This window comes from Macaca fascicularis, chromosome X, assembly GCF_037993035.2.
Source record: "Macaca fascicularis isolate 582-1 chromosome X, T2T-MFA8v1.1".
NCBI lineage: Eukaryota > Metazoa > Chordata > Mammalia > Primates > Cercopithecidae > Macaca > Macaca fascicularis.
The window spans coordinates 45,787,486-45,798,671 of record NC_088395.1 but is presented as its reverse complement, the minus strand read 5'-3'; the positions used below and the strand labels follow the sequence as shown (position 1 = coordinate 45,798,671).

The 11,186-nt window shown below is 40.3% G+C and overlaps 1 pseudogene; it reads left to right on the top strand.

Annotated features, from left to right (window-relative positions):
• The first annotated feature begins 3,658 nt into the window (after positions 1 to 3,658).
• LOC102114851 (keratin, type II cytoskeletal 8 pseudogene) overlaps positions 3,659 to 11,186 on the top strand; it is a 78,548-nt pseudogene continuing 71,020 nt past the window's right edge.

Sequence of the window (11,186 nt, the reverse complement as noted above, 5' to 3'; positions counted from 1 at the left end):
CTGTACCTGGCCTACTTGGTTGGTTTCTATAGCAACTGTAGCTTCAGAGCTTCAATAAATGTTGGCATAGCTCAAAAGCTGATGGGAAATGGAACTCATGTGTCCAGCCTCAGAAGTTGAGCAGCCCAGCTCTTCTCACAGAGATAGACCGATAAGTCTATTCTTCAGTTCTCCAAGGTGGTGTCGGGAGGAAACAGCCTTTCTATATTCATTTACAGACATGAGAGAACTTACAGGGATTCAAAGAGGACCTGATTTAACTTAGCAAAGGACTGACCCCTACCATATCCTGTTTCTGAGATGTTTACTCTGATAACAGGTGGAGTTCAGTGATTCCTTTAAAATGCCCCCCAACTGACCTAGGAGGCTACAGCTCTGCTTTAAAGCCCTCACAGCTCTCATTGTATTTAGCTAATGAATGAGCATTATAAGATCTGTCAATATATACTGCACATGGCTCTGGAATCCAAAGAAAATTCTGTACTTTCACGGAATTCCATTCAAGAGACACAGAGAAAAGTCGCCTTCTTGTGTCACGTCCTTCACAGAACAGATATGGGGCTTATACGTGGCACATTTCTCTAAAACTGAACTCAAATACTCTTGCATATGGATGGATTTTTCTTTTTGATTCAGCTATGTTTTCCCTCTGCAGAACAGTGTCTTATGAGGTAGGAAGTGACAGAAACCTGATGTTGCAGAAGAAATCAGGATAACAGGGGTGAAGGTGTGGGGGAGAATGACTCTTTACAATGTCTGAATGAATCAATGCAGAAACCAATGCACAAATTTAAGGAACCAAGTTGTGAGGCACAAATTTCAAACTTTCCTCCGAGTTTTTTTTGTCATGAGACTTTATGATAAAATGTTAATACTGGCATTGTCAAAGCTCAGGCCAACTGTGTGAGTTTCCTGTTGCTGCTGTAACAAATTATCACAAACTCAGTGGCCCCAAACAATACGAATTTATTATCCTACAATTTTGGAGGCCAGAAATCCAAAATCAGTCTAAGTAGGCTGAAGTCAACGTGTCAGCAGGGATGGTTTCTTCTGGAGGCCGTCAGGGAAGAATCCATTTCCTTGCCTTTCCCAGCTTTTAGGGCTGCCTATCTTCTTTGGCCTGTGGCATCATTGTTTGTCTTCAAAGCCATTAACAGTGGGTTAAGTCCTTTTCACATCGTATCACTCTGACACTAACTCTCCTGCTTCCCTCTTGTAAGGACCCTTGTGATTACATTGGACCTACCTTGATAATCCATGCTAATTTCCCCATCTCAAGATCCCTAATTGAATCACATCTTCAAGGCCCCTTTTGCCATGTAACATAACACTTTCATAAATAGGTTCCAGGGATTCGGACATGGACATTTTTGGGGACTATTATTCTGCTTACTATAGCAGTCACATTGCAAATTTCAGTGGGGTCTAAGGATAGCAGTTCAGCCAGTTAACATGATGAGTTCCTTTAAAGTATCAAGTTTATAGCATCTCCTGGGGGCTCCTGAGTTACCTCTGCCTACTGTTACATTATTCCAAATAGGAACAATCTTGTTTCATAGGTGTGAAAAGGGAAGCTGAAAAAGATAAATGATTATTTTCAACAACTCTTCAGTGTTATCAAGGCAGGAGTAAGTCCAACTCAAGGGCTTCTGATGCTCTGTCCAGCATGTTTCTTGCCTTTCTCCAGTGCTTCCAGGGAATGCTTCTAAAGAGATGTCAGAGTCAGTTTGGCACCATATTGGGTGGTGTTGTGTGGTATGGGGGTTGAGTGTGAGTGAAGGAAGGGAAATTGACATTTTACCCATAGGAAGTAGACAAAGCAGCCACACAGTGACAGTACTCCCAGCCACCATTCTCCACTCTTACACAGACTTTTAAAGAGTGATGTGGTTTGGATCTGTGTTCTCACAACATCTCATGTCAAATTGTAATCACTAGTGCTGTAGATGGGGCCTGGTGGGAGATAATTTGATCATGGGGGTGGATTTCTCATGAATGGCTTGACACCATCCCTTTGGTACTGTTTTTGTTACAGTGAGTGAGTTCTCATGCAATCTGTTTGTTTAAAATTGTGTGGCACCTTCCCCCATTTCTCTTGCATCTGCCCTGGCAATGTGAAGTGCTGGCTTCCCCTTCACCTTCCACCATGACTGTAAGTTTCCTGAGGCCTCCCTAGAAGCTGAGCAGATGCCAGCGTCATGCTTTCTGTACGGCCTGCAGAGCCATGAGCCAATCAAACCTCTTTTCTTTATAAATTACTCAGTCTCAGTTATTTCTTTATAGCAATGTGAGAACGGACTAATACAAAGAGGATCCCTTTCACAGTGCCTTCTAGACCTTATGATGGATGATGCTGCTGAGCATGCTTCATTCATGTGTCCCCAAAACGGTTTTTAAGGCCACTTATATATTTGATGTAGCAATAAATTGTTTGAGAATGAAAATCAGTTTGGGGTCAGACCCCTGTGGGGTCACATCTCAGCTCTAGCACCTACCATTGATTGTGTGACCACTGGAAATAGCAACAATCTCATGAGGTAGATGTGAGCAGAAAGGAAGCAAATCCCTAGAAAGTAGTTAGCACTGTCCAAGGATGTCATAAATGTTAGCTGCTCTTATTATTACATCAGCTGGTCCTGCATGAGCTAGCCCCTGCCTACTTCTTCAGCCTTATATTCTACCACCCTCTTTCCTTATCTACTGTGCTCCAGTCATACTGGTTTTCTTTCTGACCCTTAAGCAGGTCATTAAGGCCTTTGCATTTGCTGTTCTTTCAAGTCAGAACTCTTCCTTCCGAAATCTACAAGGCTAACCTCTATGTCATTATTCAGGCCCTAGCTCCTACAAAATATTCCTGTGACCACCCTGACTAGAGTACCTCCTTCCTTATTCCCCGCTCACAACCTGTACTATCTTTCTCTTTTATTTTCTTAGTGGTTGGCCATTATTAAGCTCTGAAAATTATCTCTCTCCTTCTTTCCTCCCTCCCTTCCCCTCTTTCTCTCTCTACATATTAAGCTCCTCTAGTCCAACAGAGTTATCATGCTTATTGCTAGATCTCCAGCATCTGGAACAGAGCCTGAAAAATAATAAGAGCTCCATGTTTGCTGGCCAGTTGAGCAACTCATATAGACTACCATCAGAATACAGATCTTAGTTTAATGTATCATTTGAAATTTTTGTTTTCTATGAACATTGGCCTCTTGGGACCTATTTATTATCCACATCCCTCATTAATTACACCCACCTTTCTCTGATATCTCTTCACCCCTCCCCAGCTCTTCCTCCTCTGCATCCCATTCCTTCAGAGCCGTTGAGTGGGCTTCTCCCTCCTTCCGAGTACTTAAAACAACTTTTTAATAGAGCGCTCTGAAAGTCCAAAAAGCCCAGAAGATTCAAACAGTGAATCATTACTGGTGAAACTTCAAAGGCCATGGTGGATCTCTACTATGAGTCTCTTTGTCTCCCTAATCAAAACCACAATTGCACAATTATTAGTGGGCTCAGGAAAACCCAACTCTGCTCTATCCCCAGTGTTCAGTACAGTGGTTTAAGCATACATACATCACACACACATAAATGCGTGTGGAATGAATGGAACTTCTCTTACCTACTCATAAAGTAATATGAAAAAAACACAAATTAATAGTGATTAAGGATGAGCATAAGGATCCTGCCACTAGGTCCTGGCAGACCTCCACACCTCTCGCAGATTCAGGCCACGGGCCATCTCATCAGTGGAGAGGTTGTCCAGATAGGGTAGGGAAGGTGAATACTCTGTTCCTAGGCCTTATCTCCTAGGACTTGGGCTTGGCAGAGCCGTCGGGGTTTCCAGCTCACAGACAAGAGCTGTTAACAGGAATAGGAAATACATCTTGGTGTCTTCTTTGAAAAGAGAAAACATCCCATGGAGTTAAACAAAGTATCGGGTCATAGAATTTCAAATTGGAAGGGTCTTTGGGAATCATCTGATCCATTCTTCCATTTTCAATTAAATTACTAGCCCATAATAACCCAGTAGCAGAGCTGAGAATAGAACTCAAGACTGATGCCCATAGCTTTGCTGTGAGGAAAGTAAAAGAGATAGAATGTGTAAGGCAATTTTCTCCTTCTCAGTCTTCATGTTTGAAGACACTCTGAGAGGACAAATGTGAGGCTATGTAAATATATATGCAAGACATTCTTCACTTTATACACATTATATATATAGCATTTATCAAAATTTTAATTTATTACAGCTGAGAATATAGAAAAATATCCTTGAACTTCTGGTCTCAAAATTCTTATCCTCAAAATAAATCCTTATTTACCACGTGGTAAATCTGTATACTGAGTTAATATTCTGGGTACTTTTTTTCACTCCAGTGAGTAGTGTTTTTAAGGAGTGCTGGATTATACATTGTAAGATACAGATTGGCACGTATTTATATTTGAGGCTGCTGTGGAACAGTCTAGAACAGATTTCAGTACCAAAAAATATTGCTGGTCAGTTGCATCCCTTCCTTTCCTTATTCCTCCTTTTCCTCTCCTCTGTTCCCCAACATGGCTTTCCCCCCAAGTGTCTCTTTAGAGACACAGGGAATGCAATCTCCCTGGGAAATGGATCAGCGACGCTCAACACTGATTATTAGTTACCTACAAAATCCAAGCTCTTTCAGACCACCTTAACTAATAAAACATGTTAGCTTTGTAAAGTTACTACATGTTTTTTTCTTTAGAAAATTGAACATTTAAAAAATCTTTGGAGCATAAATGGTTAAAAAATCAACTCCCTCTTGTTTCTACAATTCTTAAACAGTGTTTATTTATTTTCCAGGGGTGTGGAGGGTGGGGGTGCTCTGCCTGGTATTAATTTTCAGAATTTTCAGTGTGTCATTCTTTGATGAGTGTGTGTGTGTGTGTATGTGTGCACACGTGTGTGTATGTTTCTCCCTTTGAAAAAACAAAGGATGGGTTTCCTCGCCCACCATGGAAAAAATGTAACATACGACCCAATCCCTTCCTGAGAGCATGGAGGACCAAGAGCAGACGGCTTAGATCAGGGTGGTGAGGAAGTTTTGTCATTTCCAGAAGGAAGCATGAGTCAGAGTGTGCAACATTTTAGGAGGCCTGAATCAGAGCTGTCGAGGAAGTCAGCTCTTGGACAATTTAACTTCAAATCAGAATGTTATTTAATTGAATGCCTTCCTTCAAAATCATGTCTTTCTCCAAGATGGCTGCAGATGGTGATGTTCCAATTATTTCCTTTCAGGAACAGGGAGTAACTTAACAGTTGAAGAAGTTCTTGCATCCACTTTTGAGGCAATGAAGCCTGGAGATGAATACATATCTCTTAGAAAGGAGAAAAGAGAGTGAGTAAGAGAAGGAGGGAGAACAGTGCTCTAAAAATCTCTACATAAATGAAGAATGATCAAGTTAAATTATATTGTTAGAAAAATTAAATTATTGTGACCAATTGAGCATTTTAATAAGGATGCATTTTCCTCCTTGAGGCCAATGCGTACTTGAGAAAAATCTTTCCACACACTCAAATTTCTCATTGCTTCAAGATTTGTTTCTCTTTTGCAAAGCTCAATACACAGAAAGGCTCCAGAATGCTAAAGGACACTCCATACAATCTTTCAGAAGGGTATGATCAAGGGTGGAGCTCAGGGGATGAGAAGAAATCCTGGTTTGGAGGACTGAGGGAAGGGGTGACACTGGGTTTGGGACATGGCCAAGAGCTTCAGGGAACTAAGGATTCTGAAACCTGATAATATTTAGTTATAACATGATCTGATAATCAAATAGCTTTAGAGTGACTTCAGATAGAGAAGTTGGGGTTCTGCTCCGCTCCCAGTCTCCACCATTATCTCCTCAAGGTCTGAGGGCCGTGAAGGGCTTGCTTTAGCATGACAGTTTCCTGCAGTTGGTTTCACTCTCAGCTAATCACTTAGACAGCCAGCTGCTTTTGACTTGGAAAAAATTACTTGGGGCAGTTATAGCCCTTGGGGACTCTAAGAACATGTGTATATATATGGGAAAAAGAGAAAGAGGGCTGTATGTTTCACAATGGAGAAATTTAGGAGATATACACCCACATGCATGTGCATACACACACACACACACACACACACACAATGTGTGGCATGAGGCCCTGAGGTCCATTTGGGATCGCAAAGGATGGCCAGAAGTCTAGACTTGATAGTAGCAGAAACCTGTCCTTCTGACCTTTTATATGTAGGTTATGAAGAAACATTATTAATATCAGGATTTATGCAACTTTTTAAAAAGTCTGTCTCTGAGTCAGGCTTAATTAAACTGGGCCAGGACCTGCCCCCAGGGTTTTAGGGGTGGACTTTTGTTCCATCAAACTTCCTAGACTCTGCAATTCACACAGTCTTAGCCTCTTCCATGATACCCTGGTAATGTCCTAGAAGGCATGGAGGACAGAGGGTAAGATGGAGAATCCCAAGATATATAGGCAGAAAGCCTAGTTTCAAGTCTCCAGTTTGCTTTCGCAAGATGTGAGTTGAACAAATCTGAACCTGAGATGCAGTGTCCTGATTCTTAGAAGTGTGGACTAGAACCCCAGGGTTGCAGTGAAGACTTGATTCAGTAAGTACCATGTGAAGCCATGTGGAACTGTGCAAAGCCATAGAACTCTAAGCATTACCACACAGTGGCATGGTAACTGTGCATGGTGTTGGGGGCCATTCTCTTTCTGAACTATTCATTTTTTCTTCTTCCTGGTCCATGAAATGATGACTTCTCAAGTCTGTCCCCTGTCCTTCTTGCCTCCCACTATTGCCCTGGTTCACCTTTCTGTTGCACCTGGGCTATTTTCAGTAGGCTCCTTCCTGAACTCCCACCTCCATCCTTTGCTTTTCCTGTTTCCACTTCCTGGCATGTTCTTCCACCTGGTGTCCACATGACTTGCTACTCATGCCTATTCAAATGTCTCCTTAGGGAGCTCTTCCCTGACCACTATCTATAAAATAAAACCCAGCCCCTCCCTTCACGTGCCTTACCCAGTTTTATTTTTTTCCACAGGGCTTATCATAAATCTCTGTACTTATTTTGTTATTTTAATGTAAACACACCTTTTGTTTTAGAGTACTTTTAACTTTACAGAAAAGTTGCAAAAATAATAGAGTTTCTGTATGACCCTAACCCAATTTTCCCTATTGTTAGCAACTTGGATTGCTATATTACATTTGTCACAAGGGACCAATATTGATACACTATTATTAACTTAACTCCATACTTTATACAGGTTTCATTAGCTTTCCTTGTCTATTCCAGGATTCCATCCAGGACAGCACATGGCATTCAGTCATATCTCCTTAGCTTCTTCTAATCTGTAGCAGTTTCTCAGGCTTTCCTTGTTTTTGATTACCCTGACAGTTTTGAGCAAAGTTCTGCTCAGGTGTTTTCTAGAATGTTCTTCAATTGAGGTTTTCCTAAAGTTTTTCTCATGTTTAGACTGGGGGTTTTTGGGAGAAGGGACATAGAGGTAAAAAGTCCTTCTCATATTATATCAAGGATGCATACTATTAATCAACGTGATTTATCACTGTTGATGTTGACTTTGATCTACCAAGGTAGTGTTTGTCAGGTTTCACTATTATAAAATTACTTTACCCTCCCTTTTCATACTCTGGAAATAAGTAACTAGGCACAGCCAACGCTCAGAGTATGGGGGCTCAGATTATATCTCCTTGAGGTGGGAGTCTCTATCTTACTTGGACTTCTGTATAGGAGATATATGTTTCTCACTTTACTTATTTATTCAATCATTTACTTATATCAGTATGATCTCACACATATTTGTTTTATACTCTGGGTTATATTCTAATATTATATTATATATTTTGTTGCTCAAAATCGCTCCAGCCTTGGCCATTGGGGACTCTTTCAGTTGGCTCTTGTGTCCCTTTGACATGCCACCATTGTTTTGTTATTTGAACACTTTCTTACTTTCTAGCACTTCAAGACACTCCAGGCTCATCATATATATTTCCAGCCCTAGCCCTAGAATAAGATATGTCTCTAAAGAATTCCCAGTTTCTTTCATTAGAAATATTATTAGAAACCAAGATCTGGGAGTTAGGCATGCTCGTTGCTACAAGGGTGTCTTTGCTTTGAGACCCTCTCAGAGGACAGAGCTAGGAGATACATGTGTATATACAAACTCATGTATGCACTCATCTTTACAACTACTTCTGTATCTATCCATCTGTATCTATATCAAGCTAAATATGAGTTTACCTTGATGTCTCTGACTCTAATCCAGTACCACATGGGTCAGTCCATTCTAATCTCCCCTTGCTTATCTGGAACTTTCCTCACCAACAGAGAGAAGACTGGCTCAACCACTCATTTACTTATTTGCTCATCCAAGTATACATATACAGCCATGTCAGAATTAATTAACCTGTACACCTATGACAAGCAACCTTATCAACTAGACTATAGTGTTCATATATCATCCCTTTTGTTTTTGGTCTTACAGTGTATAGTGAAACACAATTTTTCAAAGTGACTTAGGTCGGAATATTTTGTCTCCATTCTCTTCCATGAAATTATGGCTTACATTTGTAATACCATTAGATTCTTCTGCCATAGTGTACATCTCATCCTGGGATCCCCTGACCTCCTGGTTGATTTTAAAAATTCGCATGCCTTAAGGTTCACTTTTTGTGCTGTAAAGTTCTGTAGGTTTTGACAAATGCATAACAACATACACATACCACTCAATACAGATTAGTTACACAAACCAAAAAACTTACTGTGCTTCCCCTAGTGAAAAACTATTTCCTATTTTTCTTCTATTTGACTTCATAAGGACAGGGACTTTTGTATGTTTGGGTTAATGTTGTATTCCAAGTCCCTAGAAAAGTGCCTGGCACATAGTAGGTGCTCAATAATTTTTTTTTTTTTCAGTTATCATCATTTATTTTGAACTTTGTTCTAACTTTATTTTTTTTGTTTATTATACTTTAAGTTCTAGGGTACATGTGCACAACGTGCAGGTTTGTTACATATGTATACATGTGCCATGTTGCTGTGCTGTACCCATTAACTCGTCATTTACATTAGGTATATCTCCTAATGCTATCCCTCCCCCTTCCCCCCTCCCCACAATAGGCCCCGGTGTGTGATGTTCCCCTTCCTGTGTCCAAGTGATCTCATTGTTCAATCCTAACCTATGAGAGAGAACATGCGGTGTTTGGTTTTCTGTTCTTGTGATAGTTTGCTGAGAATGATGGTTTCCAGCTGCATCCATGTCCCTACAAAGGACACAAACTCATCCTTTTTTATGGCTGCATAGTATTCCATGGTGTATATGTGCCACATTTTCTTAATCCAGTCTGTCACCAATGGACATTTGGGTTGATTCCAAGTCCTTGCTATTGTGAATAGTGCTGCAATAAACATACGTGTGCATGTGTCTTTATAGCAGCATTATTTATAATCCTTTGGGTATATACCCAGTAATGGGATGGCTGGGTCAAATGGTATTTCTAGTTCTAGATCCTTGAGGAATCGTCACACTGTTTTCCACAATGGTTGAACTAGTTTACAGTCCCACCAACAGTGTAAAAGTGTTCCTATTTCTCCACATCCCCTCCAGCACCTGTTGTTTCCTGATTTTTTAATGATTGCCATTCTAACTGGTGTGAGATGGTATCTCATTGTGGTTTTGGTTTGCATTTTTCTGATGGCCAGTGATGATGAGCATTTTTTCATGTGTCTGTTGGCTGTATGAATGTCTTCTTTTGAGAAGTGTCTGTTCATATCCTCTGCCCACTTTTTGATGGGGTTGTTTTTTTCTTGTAAATTTGACTGAGTTCTTTATAGGTTCTGGATATTAGCCCTTTGTCAGATGAGTAGATTGCAAAAATTTTCTCCCATTGTGTAGGTTGCCTGTTCACTCTGATGGTAGTTTCTTTTGCTGTGCAGAAGCTCTTTAGTTTAATTAGATCCCATTTGTCAATTTTGGCTTTTGTTGCCGTTGCTTTTGGTGTTTTAGACATGAAGTCCTTGCCCATGCCTATGTCCGGAATGGTATTGCCTCGGTTTTCTTCTAGGATTTTTATGGTTTTAGGTCTAACATTTAAGTCTCTAATCCATCTTGAATTAATTTTCGTATAAGGAGTAAGGAAAGGATCCAGTTTCAGCTTTCTACTTATGGCTAGCCAATTTTCCCAACACCATTTATTAAATAGGGAATCCTTTCCCCATTTCTTGTTTTTGTCAGGTTCATCAAAGATCAGATGGCTGTAGATGTGTGGTATTATTTCTGAGGGCTCTATTCTGTTCCATTGGTCTATATCTCTGTTTAGGTACCAGTACCATGCTGTTTTGGTTACTGTAGCCTTGTAGTATAGTTTGAAGTCAGGTAGCGTGATGCCTCCAGCTTTGTTCTTTTGACTTAGGATTGTCTTGGCAACATCGGGTCTTTTTTGGTTCCATATGAACTTTAAAGCAGTTTTTTCCAACTCTGTGAAGAAAGTCATTGGTAGCTTAATGGGGATGGCACTGAATCTATAAATTACCTTGGGCACTATGGCCATTTTCACAATATTGATTCTTCCTATCCAAGAGCATGGTATGTTCTTCCATTTGTTTGTGTCCTCTTTTATTTCACTGAGCAGTGGTTTGTAGTTCTCCTTGAAGAGGTCCTTCACATCCCTTGTAAGTTGGATTCCTAGGTATTTTATTATCTTTGAAGCTGTTGTGAATGGGAGTTCATTCATGATTTGGCTCTCTGTTTGTCTGTTACTGGTGTATAAGAATGCTTGTGATTTTTGCACATTGATTTTGTATCCTGAGACTTTGCTGAAGTTTATCAGCTTAGGGAGAGATTGGGCTGAGACAATGGGGTTTCCTAAATATACAATCATGTCATCTGCAAAGAGGGACAATTTGACTTCTTCTTTTCCTAACTGAATACCCTTGATTTCTTTCTCTTCCCTGATTGCCCAGGCCAGAACTTCCAACACTATGTTGAATAGGAGTGGTGAGACAGGGCATCCCTGTCTTGTGCCAGTTTTCAAAGGGAATGCTTCTAGTTTTTGCCCATTCAGTATGATATTGGCTGTGGGTTTGTCATAAATAGCTCTTATTATTTTGAGATACATTCCATCAATACAGAATTTATTGAGAGTTTTTAGCATGAAGGGCTGTTGAATTTTGTCAAA